We start from the raw sequence: 19803 nt of genomic DNA on the forward strand, positions 1-19803 counted from the left end.
ACAGGCTCTCCGTAGTGTTCATTTGTTTCAAAGGCTTCATTGTGGGTTTTCTTGCAGCCTTACACAAGGATTTGGAAATTTAAGTAGCTTGTTCTTGTGTTATGAATTGGTCTTCACAGCTAATTCCATGAGCCGCAGACACTGAACCATATCCCAGTCTCACAATAACAAAATACTGATGGCAATGATTAGCCATAAGCCCAAAGACCAGGTTCACCAAACGAAAACACTGCTACACCAATTTCCTAAAACATTTGCCACTTGACACTAACAAGGATGTATTTTGCTCTTGTAAATTACTCCAGAAATAATTTGGGAAGTTAGTGGACAGCTACAGTTACTCTTTTCATGCTTTGTACAAATTCATTTTTGTCCTGAAAACATGACTTCATTCTTTACTATCCAGCTATGCCTAACATAGAAGCTTTCTTGAGTCGCATTAGCATTCATTTCATTCAGATTCTTCCAGGGGATTTAGAACTATTGTAATTATCATAATTATCAAGAAGCTGCCACTGTACTTGAACTTTACCACCCTCCAACAATCTGAACTGCAGTTTATTTTGCACCTAAAGAAGAATTTCAGCTTTTGGGAAACTGAACTCTATCATAGAGGAAATAGAAACATACAATGGGAGGAAATTTCACCTAAGGGAAAAAGAATTTTCTTTTCTGGACAATAGCATGGAGACAGAAATTTGACAGGGAATAGAAGTAGGTCCCATGAAAAGCACTTTGTCTAATACCATGAGAGAAAAACATTTGCATTCCCTTCAAAGATGGTGCTGCACAAACCATACCCTACTGCAATACTAATACGAGGGGAATAAAGTGACAACAGAGTCTGGATCAGATGTGGACCAGGTAGCAACTGTTTCCAGGCATGGGTTGGAAATTATGGAGAAGCTACTATGGGGAAGACGTAGAAAGGATATTGGTCAAATACAGTGTGAATAAACTGGCAGATAAAGTACCGTAGTTGGTCAATACATATTGGAAGATACCTATGTAACATCTAACCCTACTTGCTGTCACAAGGATCTACTGATGACGATGATGATACTGGGTGTTGTGTGATGTTTCATTTGAGTTAAGATCATTTCCATAAATGGAAAATGACATTAAGAGGGAAAATGTGATTGTGGATTCCTTGAGCAAGGAACGAGGACATGGCTTTTGTTTGGGTATTTATTAAGTTTGCCTTGCACATGATGACCTGGGAACATTTTCATGGATAAGGGTAATAGAATTATGACTAGAACAATTATTTTATGGTAAAACATTCAACCAAATGAAAGAAAATTTTCTCTCTCTGCAGCAGATTGCATTACAATAATGAAAGATTCATTACAGAAAACCTGCAAAACTTCCAGAAAGTGAATTTAATACAAGTGAAAAATTTTCTCAATATTTTACTTCTGAGTACCAGTACAAATGCTTGTAATTAGGCACAGTTGCATGGAGAAAAGTGCTGTTATGCTATGCAACAAATTTTCAACCTCTGAACCATTATTACCTCTAACCACAATTATGCAACTCCATCTGTTCAGTATTTATGTAACAAACAGAAGGGCATGGTTTAAGAGTGAGGCCATTCACGATTATATTTCGAACTTTCCCATTGTGACAGTAAAACCATCTCAGTCTTTTTATTGGATATCCATTATACCAGTTATATGGCACAGGGTTGATCAAAATACAGTCTAAGATGTATGATACAAAATTACATTATATGTGAAACTATACACAAGTCTATACACATGTACAGTCAAATAAAAGTTAAATTCATATGATGTCAGTAACGTAATGATTTTAGCATGCCTTCCAATCCTTCCCTATTACACAGGCCAAAATAGGAAAAACTTTTTTGCCGAAAATACCTGATTCTTATGTTATTTAGGGTGTGAAATCAAAATATGATACTTAAAAAACTGTATCACCCATCATGTCTTCACATTTTACAGTTAAATTTATTAAATTACACAATTTTTTAAAGAATTTAACAGCTTTTATATAGTTAAAATAATTTAAAAAGGAGGTGTAATGAATGTAGATGACATTGGTAGCACTGCTGAAAAACATTTGCTGGCAAGAAAGGTCTATTATATTTTCGTGTTAACAGATGGTGTTTTGTTTACTGTCAACCTAACCTAACTTTCCTGTTTCCTGTACATGTGCTCAGTACAATGTCTAATCGTGGTTGTAAAAACTCTGCTGACAGGTTTGTAATATTTGGGGTGAATTTGTGTTTAAAAAACACCAAAGAAGCATTACAGACTTTGTGATAAAGGTTTATCTATAATACTTTGGATCTAAACATGGTGATCAAGAAAAATATCGAGTGCCGCATAGGGTATGTTATGTGTGTTTTGAAAACCTGAGAAAATGGTCCAAAAAGGAGAAAAAAGCCTTTGGATGTGCTGTTTCTATGTTATGGAGGGAGTCAAGAAATCTTTCCAATGATTGCTACTTTTGCAGTGTTGATATTACTGGTCATAATTTGAAAAACAAGAAAGTAATAAGCTATCCTAACATTCCGTCCGCCATCCGACCAGCAGGGCATGGTGTAGATTTGCCGGTTCCTGAACCACCAGATGATTTAAATTCTATTCCAACAGAAGTACTTTCTGACGTAGAATGTGATTTAGATGAACCAGATGATGATGAATTCCTTTGTAATACAGAAAGTGTAGAGCCCAAATTGTTTACTCAGACTGAGCTTAATGATTTGGTTAGGGATCTGGGCTTAACAAAAGAAAAAGCTGAATTGCTTGGCTCTAGATTAAAAGAAAAGAACTTATTCTCAGTTGGAACCAGCATATACATGTATAGAAAGAGAGAGCAACAATTTTCCAAGTTTTTTCAAGAAGAAGATGACTTACTGTACTGCTCAGACATCCACGGTCTGATGAATGAGTTTGGTATTGAATACAAAAAGGAAGACTGGAGGCTGTTTACTGATTCATCCAAAAGTAGTTTAAAGGCTGTTTTATTAGATAATGTTAACATGTATGCATCTATACCTGTTGGAAATTCTGTACATATGAAAGAAAGCTATGAAAACCAACAAATAGTGCTAAATAAAATAGGCTATTCTGCTCATGGTTGGATGTTATGTGATATGCATGCTCCTTGGTCAGCAAGGTGGCTTTACCAAATTTCCACGTTTCTTGTGTGAATGGTACCGTACAGCTAGGGATCAACACTGGTGCAGGAAGAACTGGCCTGTGAGGGAGTCTTTAAAACCTGATGAGAAGAGCATTTTACGCTAAATCTTGTAGATCCAAAAAAAAACATACTCCTACCACCTCAACATATAAAGTTAGGCCTAATGAAACAGTTTGTAAAGGCTTTGCCTAATGACGGACCAAGTTTTAAGTATCTCTGCCAAAAGTTTTCACATGTTTCAGAAGCTAAACTAATAGGAGGCATCTTTGTCGGACCTGACATTAGAAAATTGATGTCTGATGTTAACTTTGAATCCACAATGACCTTAAATGAGAAAGAAGCATGAGTATCATTCAAGCAAGTCATTACAGAGTTCTCAGGACATGAAAAAGAGCCAGAATATGCTTATATTATAGCTACATTGTTAAAGAAGTTTAAAACTTTATGATGTTTAATGAAACTGAAAGTTCACTTTTTGAACAGTCACCTTGATTACTTTCCGGACAATATGGAAGATATTAGTTAGGAGCAAGAAGAGCATTTTCACCAGGACATTAAACTGATGGAAAAACACTACCAAGGCCGCTGGAACACCAACATAATGGGGGACTACTGTTGGTCAATTCACCGAGACGTTCAGCAAGTGACTCACCATAGAAAAAACTACACAAGAAGCTTTAAAGGGGGAAAAAAAACAGAAAGAAAATACAAACCAATTCCGGCTGACAAGTGAAACCTCTAACACATATCATTGTTTTAAGTAGTTTACTGTAAGTACAAACCATGCTTATGTTGTAACAAAGCGTTTCATTAATTTCCCTCTTTATCATATAGCCCAGGATTTTTATACTATATAATAAAAAGCATATTGCTCGAAAACTATGAGTGATACAAAAAAACTAAGGCCAGATTTGGATCCAGTTCATAAAAATCTATAAAGATCAGCTATCAAATTAAAAACAAGTTTAAAAAAAAAATTCTTCGTTAACTTTGTCATCTATCAGAAATGATGAATCACAAGCTCTTCACAGAGAATGAGATGATTAGCTTATGGAAATGAAGACAGATTGATTATTCATTATAATTACTGAATATACATTTTTAAGTATAGAAGGTTTTTTTTAAAAAAAATTAGCATTTATTATTAATTTATTAAATTTTTAATATGTAATACAATTCATGACAGGAGTGTGGAAGTCTACAAGAATTATCAAATATAACGTCAGTCAGTTTTAGAGGTTTATAAATAACTGTATTCATCAACTGTATTTTCTCCTTTGAGTTATATCTTTGTAATTAATTCTGTTCTCCTTTTGTCACATGACTGTGGATAGAACCAATAGACGAAAATGTACTGAAATAGTTAAAAATGTAAATTGCAGTTTGGAAAAACTCTTTGTATAGTGCAGATAAGATCCCTAAATTAAGAAGTTGTTTTCCGTTATAAGTTATGGCCTTTTCCTGGAACATGGTTACAATTTCCACATTGTGTACAATTAAGATGCCGGCCAAGTAGTGGAGAGGAAACTTTAAGGTTTGATTAGTACAATTCTCTAATACTTCTGCAATTTATTTCTTTTTCTGTCAATATAAGCTTACCTTTAGGTCCATAAAGTACAATTAATGAAATTATTAATGTAGTTCATCCTATTTCCATGCTGATTTTAAGATTAAAAGTTTGTCATTGAGACTGATTTTTATGTTAATTTTTCTTGTTGCTAGGTTGCAACATACATTAATAGAATGCCTTAAGAATTTTTTTTGTATGTGTACCAAGCAACACAATAAATGTAATTGAAAATAATCCAGTTTCAAATAATTACAAAGTTATTTTCTTTCCTCTCTTGAAAAATATTTTTGGTAAGGGCTGTCATCCTCAGTTGCTCAAGGAATAAGTTATAGACATTTTTATGAATTTATTGCACAATTTTTAAAATGTTTTAATATAAAATTTGAGTTAAATATATAATTTACTGTTTAGGGCATGTCAAAACCCAACCAAAGTCAATAAAGAAGAACAGATACAATGTCACAGTATTTACAGCTCTACAAGTTATGTAATCATGAACAGAAACTTATACTTAGAGAAAACCGAACAAACTTTATGTAAATTACATGAAATGAAAACACAATTATAATTAACTTAGTTCTTAAATATTTTCTGTGATCAAGTAATAAATAATAATAATATTGTGAAGTAATCAAAACCTTCCTAAGTAAATAAAATTTTGACAGTGTTAAAACTGTGGACACACAAAAACTCTTTATATCCTGGCTGGGAACAGAATCAGGAGTGGTTTTTGTGCTCACCTCTGGACAAACTGCTGCCATCAAGATGATGTAAACACACCATTAGTTCCAACAAGATTTGACTCTGATGAGGATGTCAACAACAACAGCCACAACAACGCCCTGTAGCTGCCTGACAAACATGACCATAATTCGGGCCATGAACCATCATAATGCTGGGGGTGCTGAAGATTCTTCTATGATCTGTGTGATATCACCACCATGGTCTCTGGAGTGCCTGATGTCCAGAGCAGAGTGCTTTATATCAAGTGAGGTATACACCAGCGCTAGGCAACTTTTAGTCACTGTGATCCTTACCTTGCTTAGATCGCTAAACTGGCTGGACTGCACTTAGATTCTGCAACTCTTCTGAATACTATACACTTGGCATTATACACACACTTTAATCAGATTTCCCTTTTGGACCCTAGTTCACAATGCTGCTTACAATCTGTTATAGGCTTCTATTTTGATTATGCTGAACATTGTGTTCCAGTAAATTTCATTGTGACCAGAAAACAAACTATGCTGAATTAATTCAGTCTAAGTAACTGAAAAATGTTAACTGCTGAAAGTGTTACCCTCATGAATAAAGAGTTAGCTGCAAAACTGAGTCATTTCAATCACAAAATCAATTATTATTTGTGCCATCCGGAATAAAAGAAACATAACTCCAGGAGAACTCTGTACAGGAGTAAATAAAGCTTAATTATTTTAATACAAACTGTTTTTATGTCATTGTTTCCCACTTTTCTGCTTCCATGGTGTTACACAATATGCAGTTGCATCATTGGCCTGTTTTCTTTCTACTTTCATATGTGAGGGTCTTCCTTCCTTGTTGTGGGGGTTCTACTGTTGTTGCTACATCCTGCATCTGTTGCCAAATGCGTCAATCTTGCCATTATTCCTCATCCTCTCTCACTCCTCTTCTCTCCATTGCTTCTTGGATACCACTTGGCCACATTTCTCATGGTCTTCCACTTCTAATTCTTCCCAAGTGGTTGTCATGAAAGAACTCTCTTGAGCCATTTCTTTGACACACCAAAGCCATCCTAGCTGTCTTTCATCTATTTTATCCATAATACTGTAATGATTCTGTGTGCTTTCTCTTACTTCCTCATTTCTTACATGGCCAAGTCACAACATACTACAGGCTCTTCTCAAATGGTTCATTTCTAAAGCTCAAAGTTCCTTTTTATTTCTTTCTGTGAGTTCCCAGCACTCACTCCCCTAGTTTGTTACTGGTTCAACAATGGATTTGTTTCAATGAATTTTAACCTTTAAACTCATTTTTGAGGACCAAAGTACAAGATTTAATTTCTGGATAGCCGCTCTTTCCTGCCTGATACGTTGTTGGCTATCTCTGTCACATCTTCCATCATATGATAGGCTACTACCCATGTACTTAAGCTGTTTACACACTTTAATAAGACGTCCATCAATATACAGGTTACTTCCCTCTTCTCTGCAACACAGATATTCCATCTTCTGAAAATTAATTTTCAAATCCCATCTTTTATACTCCCCTAACAATTTCCTAAGCATGTAAGATATATCTTCATCATTATTTGCAACAACAACTTGATCATCAGCACAGAAAAGTGTGTACATAAGCTGGTTCCCAACTTCAATCACCACACCCATGCACTTTCTACACGACAGATTCAGTGCCTTCTGCACATACATCTTAAAGACAGTGGGAGACAGACAGCATTCTTGCTTCCAGTCCTTTAGTTATTCCGAAGCCCTCTCTAGAAATTTCTTTCTCTACTTCAATGACACATTCTGCTGACTTGTAGAAGTTTATGATACTTTTTTCATAAGTTTTGCCAGTTCCCCTGACCACAGCATCTCGAACAACAGCTTTTGTGGCTTTTTCACATACTTTCTTAAGATCTTTGAAAACCAAATGAATGCTTGGATTCCTTTCCAATCTCTTCTCCATGACATGTCTAAGGGTAAAGATGTTATCTACACATGACCTACCTCTTCTAAAGCCACTTTGTTCTTCCAGTTAGTTTACAAACTTCTCCATTTTCCATTTTAAAATCCTCCCATACAGCCTGCTAATTGCACTTGTGACAGTTATGCTGTGGTAATTGCTACAGACTTTCTTGCTTCCTTTTTTATGTACAGGGCTTCAGTGTGCTAAATTCCACTGCTGGAATTTCCTTCCCATCCCACATAATTTATTATATAACTTGCTTAGATAGTCATACAGGATGCTTGAGCCACATCTCACAAATTCTACTGGTGCATTTCCAGGCCCTGGTGATTTCCCAATTTCCATATGTGCAGCCGCCTTCTGTACCTTTTCTGTAGTCATCATCTCTATCTGTTCACCCTCCTGGTTATCCTGTATCTCTAACTTCATGAGGTATCACTCACTTATATGAAGTTCTCTAATAATAACAATTTCCTTTTCTGATCTTAATCACTGAAAATTTCTACTGATTTGATTTTTTACTTCAGATTGTTGCTGCTCTTTTCGAGTGTTTGATAAAACATTTTTACATTCTTCACCAACTACTGTAGCTTATTTTTCTTATAACCTGAATAGCAGTAACCTTGTTTCTGATAAAAAAGACTATCATTAATAAACAAACTAGAGCAATTAAACAAACTGGAGGAAAATTAGTTTTGGTAAAATTTTCTATTCGTCCTTGCTGTGTGACATGGGCTTGCAACTTAGCAATATGCAACAACTACACTCACTCTCATAAATTAAGGATAATTGCAGAATGTGGTGCCACACAATGTGGCACTACACAAAACTGGCGCTAGCAGCATAGGCACATAGGGAACACACATGACACAGATCTGTAAGTCCACGGTATTAGTGATAAGTTGAGAAAACTGTCCCAAAACACATGTGATACAAAACGCCACTGTTTCCTGTGCATGTACCCCGACATCAATATGGGATATGATCACCATGCACACATACACAGGCTGCACAACGGGTTGGCATACTCTGGATCAGGTGGTTGAGCAGCTGCTGGAGTATAGCCTGCCATTCTTGCACCAGTGCTTGTCGGAGCTCCTGAAGTGTCGTAGGGGTTTGAAGACGTGCAGCAATACGTCGACCGAGAGCATCCCAGACGTGTTCGATGTGGTTCAGGTCTGGAGAACAGGCAGGCCACCCCAATCACCTGATATCTTCTGTTTCAAAGTATTCCTCCACAGTGGCAGCTTGGTGGGGCTGTGCATTATCATCCATCAGGAGGAAGTTGGGACGCACTGCACCCCTGAAAAGGCAGACATACTGGTGCAAAATGATGTCCCGATACAACTGACGTGTTACAGTTCCTCTGTCAAAGGACATGCAGGAGTGTACGTGCACCGATCATAATACCACCCCATACCATCAAACTATGATCTCCATGCAGGTCCCTTTCAAGCCTTTCAAGGACATTAAGGGATTGGTATCTGATTCCTGGTTCACACCAGATGAAAACCCGGCGAGAATCACTGTTCAGACTATACCTGGACTCGTCCATGAACATAACCTGGGACCACTGGTCCAATGACCATGTACTGTGTTCTTGACACCAGGCTTTATGGGCTCTCCTGTGACCAGGGGTCAGTGGAATGCACCTAGCAGGTCTCCGGGTGAATAAAACATGTCTGTTCAGTCATCTGTAGACTGTGTGACTGGAGACAACAGTTCCAGTGGCTGCGGTAAGGTCCCGAGCATGGCTACCTGCAGTACTCCATGGCCGTCTGGCAGGCACTGATGGTGAGATATCAGTTTTCTTGTGATGTTGTACACTGTGGACGTCCTGTACTGTAGCGCCTGGACACATTTCCTGACTGCTGGAATCATTACCATAATCTTGAGATCACACTTTGTGGCACACAGAGGGCCTGTGCTACGACCTGCTGTGTTTGACCAGCCTCCAGTCACCCTACTATTCTACCCTTCATGACGTCATCAATATGTGTTTTTTGAGCCATTTTCAACTCACAGTCACCATTAGCACATCTGAAAATGTCTGCACACTTACTCGCTGCACCGTACTCTGACATGCACCAACACACCTCTGCATATGTGGACTGCTGCAGGCGCCACCGTGCAATGACTGCAGGTCAAATTCACTGCATGGTCATGAGGTGATTTAAATCCACAAACTGCCAACCAGAGCGTTGTTTCACCATATATCAGCATTATCCTTAATTTATAAGCACAAGTGTAATTCCTCTACAACATTCTCAACACACCATCTATCTTTACAGAGAATATCTTTCTATGTTCATGCTACTGTGGGGGAGACAAGATTACAGTTAAACTCCTGATATGAAGACTGGAACTTTTTGTCCAAAGTACCTCTCCAGATTGATTCACCAATTTTTCTGTGCAGCTTTGGGTTCTCAATGCATCGAGTATTCATTAACATGTTACAACAGAGTGACAACTTTATTCCAGAAAAAATGTCCCTTGAAATTCCACATTTTTCTGAAGTGATGTAGGTAAAAAGTTCTACTTTGATGTGAAATATGAGTTCTCATGTCATTTATTAGTGACAATTAATAGTTCAATTACGATTAAAAAACATGTGTAAATGTAATCAGATCTTTTTTATTTTTTAAGAAATGTAATAAAGCTGAGAGCTGTTACAAATTTATTGCAGAAAATTTAAAATGTTTTAACATAAATAATGTTTCCAGTGAAAAAAATCACTCTGTGTGTACAATCTATGTTGTTTTGTCATGTAGACTATTTGCAGCATTCGCTTAAGATAATACTGAAGAATATGCACTGATGAGCCAAAATATAATGGCAACCTGTATAATAGTGTGTTGGTGCACCTTTGGAATGCAATATAGTAGTGATTCCATGCAGCACAGGTTCAACAAGTCATTCGTTGGTTTCCAAGAGGTATGTGGCAACAGCTGTCTATATACAGATTATACAGTAGTTTGTGAGTGTGAAGATGGGTCCCAATAGTGCCTGAGATTTGTTCCAGCAGCTTAAAATTTGGGGAATTTGGTGGCCAAGCAATCAACGCAACTTCATTACTGTACTCCTCAAACCACTATAGCACGATTCCGTCCTTCTTACATGGACAGTTATTCTACTGGAAGATTTCACCACTGTTGGGGAAAATGTTAAGGAATAAAAGGATGGCGTTGCGGGTTGATATTTGTAATTATAGACACTCTGGAAATATTGATTATCCTTGAATTAATGTTTTGTATTCCATGATGTACGTTCCTTGGAGAGAAATAAATTAATGTTGTATTGGAATCATGGTGTTGTGTGTCCGTAATATTTTGGTGCTGAAACCCAGGAAGCAATTGCGATTTCCTGCATGATTTCAACAATTAACGGCTTACTTCATGCTGTAGGAAACAAGAGATGACGTCGGACCGCATCACAAGCTAAGTCCATTCCAATATAATATGATTGCATGAACTGGTTGCTTCAAAACAATTTTTGCGGCTTTGTATTTCAAGCCTGAAACTTGCACTCAGAGTAGCTAGTTTTGTTAAAAGGTTTTCGTTCACTTATGTTTGCGCATACGCTGCTTGTTAAACATTTAAGCTGTTCACAAGCGCACTCGTAAACAATCTTACAACAGCCGTCTTTAGTAAGACACAATGCAGGATGAATCAGCGATACAATTAGCAAACTTCAAAAGCGAACTAGGGAGAGGACTAATGCTATGCGGTTTTGTGCGGCTGTTGATGCTCTTACCACAGAAAGCCCGTTTGATGATTTTGAACATTACACGGAACGTCTTCAAGAAACTCTAGAGAAGCTCGTTTCATTAGATGACGCTATTCATAATTTTCTCTCTGACGATGAATACAATGCAGATGTGCAGAGCTGTGAGGAATATATAGACAAAGTCAAACGCGCTATACAGAAGGCTACAAAAGCAATTGATTACAAGCTTTCAGCCACAACGTCGCAGATGAATATCACGTCACCACAGTGCTCACACAACCAACTGTATTCCACTCTGTCAAGCTACCAGCAATTAAGTTTGAGTCATTTTGTGGAGATGTCGAAATGTGGTCCCGTTTCTGGGTACAATTTGAATTGACCATTGATAAAGACCCATCCCTTTCTACGGTAAACAAACATGTTTTCCTACGGGGGTATCTGTCAGGCGAACCGAAGTTGCTAGTAGATGGAATATCTGTAACGGCTAACACATATGAAGAAACAAAGAAAATTTTATTGAATAGATACGGAGATAGCAACTGCATTATACAGGTGCACCTCGATTACTTGGATGTGCTAAAGCCTGTACAGTCAGTGACACCTGAAACGCTGAACAGTACATTCCTGGAATGTAGCCGTCGTATTCAAGCACTGCGTGCCTTAGGAGAAGACGTCGTGGCATACAGTAAAATTCTCACTCCGAAAGTTCTGCATGCATTTCCAGCTGAAATGTGCCAGAAATGGGTCATTCATGCTAGAAGGACCAAAGTAGCGGAAGGAGATGTACTGAAACTACTTAACTTTTTGGAAGAAGAAGTTCGTGGTGCTCTCACTGCACAAAAGATTCATACAGAATATCAGTCATCTCCTAGCTTCACGCCCACTGCAGCAGCGCTTCGCATAAATTCAAAGCAATCGAAAAATCTGCATAAGCCTAAACGAGAAGTACCGGTACAACCATATTGCGTATTTTGCAAAGCTTGCTCTCATTGGGCCCAAGACTGCAACATAGTAACTGACTGCCAACAACGTATCGATAAACTAAAGCAAGATAATCGCTGTTTTATATATCTAAACCGAGGTCATAATGCTAGAAACTGCAGTAAGAAGGGCAAGGTCTCATGTTCTAAGTGCAAGAAAAGTCATCAAAAAGCTATCTGTACTGACATTGCTGCCTCTTCTTCATCTTCTCAGCAAATTAGCTCTACATCTGTAGGGAGAATCGATGTAAGTTCAGCAGGTTTTACTTATCTTCAGACAGCTCGAGTTTGGGTCAGTGGATCCGCAAGATTAAGCAAACTTACTAGCTGCGTTCTGGATAGCGGTAGTCAGTCAAGATTCATTTCCAAGTTCCTGATTGATGAGCTAGGTTTAAGAACTACAGAACATCGTGATCTATCTGTCAACACCTTTGAAATGCCATCTGCAACTTCAACGCATCGTAGAGTCATAGAATTCACACTACAGGGCACATGGACTAATTCCAAGACGTCTATGACTGAGTTTGAAAGCACATACTCATTTTCCGCGCACCCAACTGTGCCTTCCAATTTAAGAAAACTTGTTCGCACACGGGGACTTCAGTTTGCGGACCTAAAGTATGGTTCAGAAGATCTTCCCATCAAGATTCTTATCGGAGCAGATTACTATTGGAAAATCATTAAAGATTCCCCTCCGATTCGACTAACGTCATCAGTTGTTCTGGTACTTTCCATTCTAGGTTGGATTCTTAGTGGAAGCAAATCAAGCACCACAGCTAACCTTGTGACGGCAAACTATGTAAGTTTAGAGTCAGCGACAACAACAGACAATATTTTACGACGTTTCTAGAATTTAGAAACAATGGGAATCACAGAAGATGAAAAAACAACTCTGAATCAGAAGGAATTGGCGTTATTGCAAGAATTCTCAAAATCCTACTGCATCGAAGACAAAAGAAGAGTGGTGTCTTTCCCCAGAAAACCCAATGTTATGTTATCTAATAATCTTCAGCAAGCAGAGAAGAGATTTGCTTCACTGGAGAAAAAATTTATGAAGGACAAGAAACTGAAACAAATTTACGAGCTGCAAATGATAGAACACATCAAGAAGAAACATGTGGAAGCCACCCCTTCTGGACAGGAATTGCATGACACATTTTATCTGCCACATCATGCAGTAAAGAAAGAAAAGTTAGGTGTCATCAAACGGAGGATTGTATTTGATGGTTCGTCGCACGACCAGAATGCATGTTCATTGAATGACTCTTTAGAATTAGGTCCTAATTTACTTCCTGACATTCTTTCAATATTACTGAGATATCGTCTACGTCAAGTAGCCTTAATTGCCAATATCAAACAAGCATTTTTACAGTTAGTTCTTCACAGGAAAGATAGAGATCTCATGAGGTTTTTTGGTACAAAGTAATCGTAGATCAATAAGGAAAGTATATTACAACTGACGAAAGGATTACATAACGCTTCACCCGGCTACCTTTTGGACTTACCTGTAGTCCGTTTCTTCTTGCAGCCACACTGAAAGAACTTGCTGTAATGCACAAAATGAATTTTCCACAAACTGCTTTACTTGTTGAAGAAAATATGTACATGGATGATTTTGTATCAATTGCTTAAGATGACAGTGCCGTAATTAACTTATATTATGAGCTTACAACACTCATGGGACAGATCAGTCTACCAATGGCAAAGTGGGCCACAAATTCAAGGCAACTCATTGGAATATGGCAATCAGAAGGTGTCATAAACACTACAGATACGGCGGTACTGGGAGTCCACTGGAACACACAGACTGATATGCTCAGTGTTGTTCACAACAATGTTACTGACAATGTTATAAATTGTCCTGCCACTAAGCGAGAAGTACTACGGAACACTGCTAGATTCTAAGACCCACTGGGTTTGTTGTCGTCTGTGTCCCTCACTGCAAAAATAATTTTTCAAGAAATTTGGTCAAAAGGAATTGAATGGGATGAGCTTTTACCCCTCGATCTTAGCAAATGCTGGCGAATGTGGGTATCAACATTGCCATCATGTTCACACATAAAAATACCCCGATGGGTTTTGCGACGCATCAGAAAAGACCTACGGAGCAATCCTTTATGTACGGTGCACCACAACAAATATGGTATCAGTCCCTTTAGTTTGCAGTAAAAACTGACTAGCTCCCATCAAAAAATAACTCTTCCACAGCTGGAACTTCTAGCGACACTTCTTGGATCAAGACTACTTTATTATTTCTGTAAGACCACAAGCTATAATGCAAGTCATGCAACATTGTGGACTGACTCAACTGTAGCCTTAGGATGGATACAACATGACCCTAATCGATGGAAAACCTTTGTGTCAAACCATGTTACAGAAATACAATGACTAACGAATCCATCACAGTGGAGGCACTGCCCTGGTGAAGGAAATCCAGCTGATCTAACCTCCAGAGGTACCACAGCAGATAAACTTCACCATGCTTCTGTATGGTTCCATGGACCTGCTTAGTTAACAAAGAACAGAACACAGTGGCCTCGAATTTTACAGACGGAAGAGCACTCCTTGCCAGAAAAGAAGAAATTAACAGACCAAGTCTTCATGGTACAAACAACGAATCCTATTTTAACAGCTACACAGTACAGTAGCTGCTTCAAGCTGTTAAGAGTTACAGGATGGGTACTTCGCTTAAAACGGCACTTATTGAAAGAAAACAGAACATCTGGAGAACTAACAGCATCAGATTTGGGCGAAGCACGCACTTACTGGATTCAAGTTGTTCAACAGCAACATTTTGCGCTCGAACTGCATGCACTATACAACAACATGCCTCTACCACGTAATTCTCAGATAGCTCGCTACAACCCATCCTTGGATAATGGTCTTATTCGTCTCGGTGGACGGCTGCAGTTTGCAGAATTACCCAGAGATCAACGCCACTCGATTCTTCTTGAAGGACATCATAATTTCACATGTCTCACCACTGAAACCATTTACAGTAACAGGTATTGACTTTGCTGGTCCATTATATGTCAGACAAGGACATATTACAAAGAAAGCGTATATTGCTCTATTCACATGCGCAACAACACAAGCCATACACCTGGAACTATGCTCAGATATGTCAACTGACAGATTTCTTCAAGCCCTACAAAGGTTTGTCGGAAGACAAGGAGTGTCTAGCACAATTTACACCGATAATGCTATTACCTTCCATGCCACGTACTTAGAGCTGAAGGAGCTCTGGCAGGCTCTCATGGCAAACAAGACGCATAAGTACCTCGCCCAGCAAGCCATCACTTGGAAATTCATCGCCCCACACGCACCTTGGTGGGGAGGATTCTGGGAACGGATGGTGGGATCTGTCAAACGCTGCCTGAGAAAAGTTTTAGGACAGTCACAGTTGGATGAAGGAGGTTTCAACACAATCCTGGTCAGCATAGAAGCAGCACTAAACTCTAGACCAATTACATATGGGGGAGAGGAATCTGAGCCACTGACGCCCGCACATTTCCTTGTAGGTGATCGACTTACAACACTACCTACTGATCCAGAATCACCAGTTAGAAACGACTTGTCCAAGGAATTTCAATGGCTGCAGAAGATGGTAGAACACTTCTGGAACAGGTGGAAGAAAGAATATCTGATCCTGCTCAAAAACATCCATGAAACTCATCAACCAAGGCCAGGTTCAGGAAGACTCCAGCTGGGTGATGATGTTCTTCTAGTTCTTCTACAAGAGGATGTTCGTCCACGACACACGTGGAGGGAGGCGCGGATAGAAGATCTTCATGAAGGAAGAGACGGGAAAACACGAACTGTAACCTTACGAACTTCAGAAGGATCCGTAATCTCACGTCCCGTTCAACTGGTCATTCCTCTAGAAGTTGAGCAGGGTGGGGAGGGTGTTGCGGGTTGATATTTGTAATTATAGACACTCTGGAAATATTGATTATTCTTGAATTAATGTTTTATACTCCATGATGTACGTTCCTTGGAGAGAAATTAATTAATGTTGTATTGGAATTACTGTGTTGTGTGTCCGTAATAGATGGAGGTAGTTCGCAGTAATGTTTGCATATTCCACAACTGTCATGGCCCTTACATTAGTACCACAGGTCCTGTGGAAGACCAGGTGAATGTTCCCCATAGTATAATACTGCCATCACTGACCTGTGTCCATGGCGCAGTGCATGTCCCAAGCAGCCCTTCGCCTGGATGATGTATTCCACCACATTTCTACTGATCCACAGACCACTCTTAATGATCTAGTGACCAATGCAATCAGAAATGTTGACTGAGTTGGGTCAACATGGGAATGTATATGGTTCATATACTGCACAGCCCCATCTTCAACACTGTGTGCTGAATGGTGTGCTCTATAACACTTGTGCCTGCATCAGCATTATTATCTGTCATCAGAGCTGCCGCAGATCGCCACCAACCCTACTTTACACGGCACCAGGCCTCTGTCCTCCAATTTCTGTGATGAAGCTTCGATGTCTAGCTCTTCATTGCCTATTTGTGGCTTCAGTCACTTGCCTCATCAGTAAATGTAAGGTACAGTATTTATTAAAATGTAATCAAAAGTAGAAACTTATATTAAAATTAAATGCATTATGCAGTGGATGGCTGGTACCTGAAGATCCAGCACACGCTACACAGGGAGTTGCTGTCCCACCAGACACTTCCAGCTGCCGCAGCTCAACTTTACTGTGACATCCACTGCAGTATCAATTGCGCAACCATCACCAGACACAGCTGGCACTATTTCGCATCTGTGAAGCCATATCCATATGCTGAGCGGCCTTTACAGGACTGCACATGCAGCTCTCTGGCAGTCTGATGCATAGTCTGAATCTGCGTCTGAACCTAACCATAAAACTGAGGAAAATGACGGGTCTCCGATACAGCCCAACAGGACCAAGGCAATGTCAGTGCAATCATGGATTGTTACTGTGACTGATTCTGACCATGACTATGGCAATGTAACCTATGGTGACAGACTGTGTGTCTTCTCCTGCACCTTCCTGGAACTGTATTGATAGAGTGACAATTTTTTGCATAGATCTGGACGATCTCTTATGTTCCTTTCATGGATAATTTGTTTTCTGTTGTTCATATTTTCTTGGTTCTTCACTTGTAAAAATAAACTTTTATTGTTCAATGTTATTTTTAACCTTCTTATTTTCTGCATGCACCATCTCACAACAGGATACTACAGTTAGCAATGAGGGTAAACTTTTTATGACTCCTGTGGCTTAAGAACTTCGTTCCATTATCTGTGCTCAACCAGGCTGCTCTCTCACTGCATTTGCATGCTTTCATTCATGTTCAACTGACATTCCTCTGGTCTCTTTCACCTGCTTTTTCCACACGGCTTCTTCTGCAGGAGACCTTTTGATTCTGCAGTGTGTTCAGTTGCGGGGTCAGCAGTTGCTTAATTTGAGCCAGGAAACCACTCTCAGCATTTCCCATGGGCGAGAAACCCACGTACTATAGCTGGGCCACCACAGTTTCTGCTTCACGCTTGCCGCTTCCTGTGCACCTCTCAGCTCCTGTGGTGGCACCTTGCCCACCTCAACACCTTCCTGGAGCAGGTCACCATGCCACTACACCATCTTCCATTTGACTCTGACATGGCCTTGGACTCCTGGGCTGCCTTCCTGGCTGCCCTCGATCACCTAGTACACAATTCCGCTCTTTACAATACTTCTCTCCTGGTCATCTCGGGCCCCTACATCCTTGGCCTCAGCCCCCACCCACTCAGCCTTTTGCATCCTGTGCTAGCCCCTCAAACTCATGCACCACAGCACTAGCTGCTGCAGCCCCTGAAATTCTGGTCCACAGATTTGCCGCCTGCAGCACTGCCATCCTTAGCTCTGCTATCAGCTCTGCCACCTCTCGACATGGCACCTCTGCCCTACGAGCGATATTGGTTCTGAACTTTGGAACCCTCACATTCCTCTTTGTGGCTGCTACTGGTGCCTCCATTACCACCACCTACAGTACTGTGGCCAGCCTAGTTGACGCACTCTCCATCCAACCCACTCATGACCTTTTGGTGCTTGTCTATTCCATGGTCCCTCTGCTGATGCCATTTCTCACCTTTTTTCTGTTCTCACAGTTGTGGGCCTGTCTCCTCCTGATGGGTATTCTGTCACTCCACCTTCGGTGGGGGTGTGCCCAGTGCCACCTCCTCCTGTGGCCACCTTCCTCGGCTGTTGTTCCATGTGGCCCTCTCTGCCAGTCTCACTGACTGCCTTGCACTTCCTGTGCACCACTCATGGAAGTTCCACTACAAGGCTTGGCCATGCCTCATCCTGCCACCTTCAGTGGCCTGTGTGCACTTCTTGATGATGTCCCTGCAAGTATTTTGTTTTTCCAGGCCAATTCCTGGGCAACCTTCGTTTGCCTGGATCCACACACCTTGCAGTTCCATGCCAGGCACCTGCTGTTGCCTGCTCTCCAGTATAACCAGTACCTGTGCCACCCACACACAATTGGTCCAGTTGCTGTCCTCCTCCTGTCTGTTGCCCATGCTCGACCCATGCTGTTGTCTCCCTGCTTCCATCCTTGTATGTCTGTTCCCTCTCATGCACCAGGTTTTCTTCCCTATACACATCTTTGCTGGTGCACCACATGCCCTCGTCTCCTTGCCACTCTGTGCTGTTTGGCCCTGGTCATGGCCCCATCTGTTTCCTCCATCCTCCAGGATCATCTATTCTCAGCAGAGTGCCAGCCGCTTCTCTTCAGTGGCATCCTTGTTCTCCAGTTCACTTCAACCAGCCAGCTGCACCATCTCCTCCATGGGGAAGAGGAGTACCATGTCTTTGGCTGGCGCCTCTACTCCGGCCACGGTCTACACATTGAGAATGATTCGGAATCTCCCTCCGTAGTAAAGGTGAATGCCATGTCCTTGGCTGTCGCCTCTGCCACAGCCACTGTTTACGTACTGAGATGGCTTCCTACAAAGCAAGGAGGAGTGCAGTGAATGTCTGGTGTTTGATGACACCCACATGCCAAACAGCATTGCCCTGTGTTTGCCACCTGCCAGATGTTTGCAGCAGATGCAGCTTGACTTCACTGTGACATTACTAGATACAGTGGCCACTTGCTGGTATCGACATGCCAGGCAGCTTTTATAGGACTGCCACCTGCAGCTCTCTGGCAGTCTAATCCTGAGTCTGAACCCAACTGTGAATCTGACTAAAACAACAGGTTTCTGATACAGCACAACGGGAACAAGACAATTCCAGTGCAATTGCTGATTATGACTGTGACCGATTCGAAACTTGCCTATGGCTCTGTAACCTATGGAGACAGAGAGTGTGCCTTCTCTCTCACCTTCATGGAACTGTATTCACAGAGTGACAATTCTTCTTATAGATCTGGACAATCTCTTATGTTCCCTTCATGGAGAATTTGTTTTCTGTTGTCCATGTTTTCTTGTCTGCTTTCTTGCAAAAATAAACTTCCACTATTCAATGCTACTTTAACTCCTTCTTGTTTTCTGCTTGCAGCATCCCACAACAGGATACTTTACATTCCTCAAAGAATAATATTAAATGAATTAATAATACCCTTTTAATTATTTTAGAGTAAAAAGTGTATAGGAACTAAATTTTCTGAGTATGCTACTGGAAAATTCAATAATTATGTATCGTTAGCTAGACATCAAAACAGTGAAAACCA

At 40.2% G+C, this 19803-nt stretch overlaps 1 protein-coding gene across 4 annotated transcripts in view; it reads right to left on the minus strand.

Annotated features, from left to right (window-relative positions):
* The window catches only part of LOC124777397 (heparan sulfate glucosamine 3-O-sulfotransferase 3A1), a 158809-nt gene that overhangs the window by 64408 nt on the left and 74598 nt on the right, over positions 1 to 19803 (minus strand). The gene's annotated exons all lie outside the window — the stretch shown is intronic.

Source organism: Schistocerca piceifrons, chromosome 2, assembly GCF_021461385.2.
Source record: "Schistocerca piceifrons isolate TAMUIC-IGC-003096 chromosome 2, iqSchPice1.1, whole genome shotgun sequence".
NCBI classification, from domain to species: Eukaryota; Metazoa; Arthropoda; class Insecta; order Orthoptera; family Acrididae; genus Schistocerca; species Schistocerca piceifrons.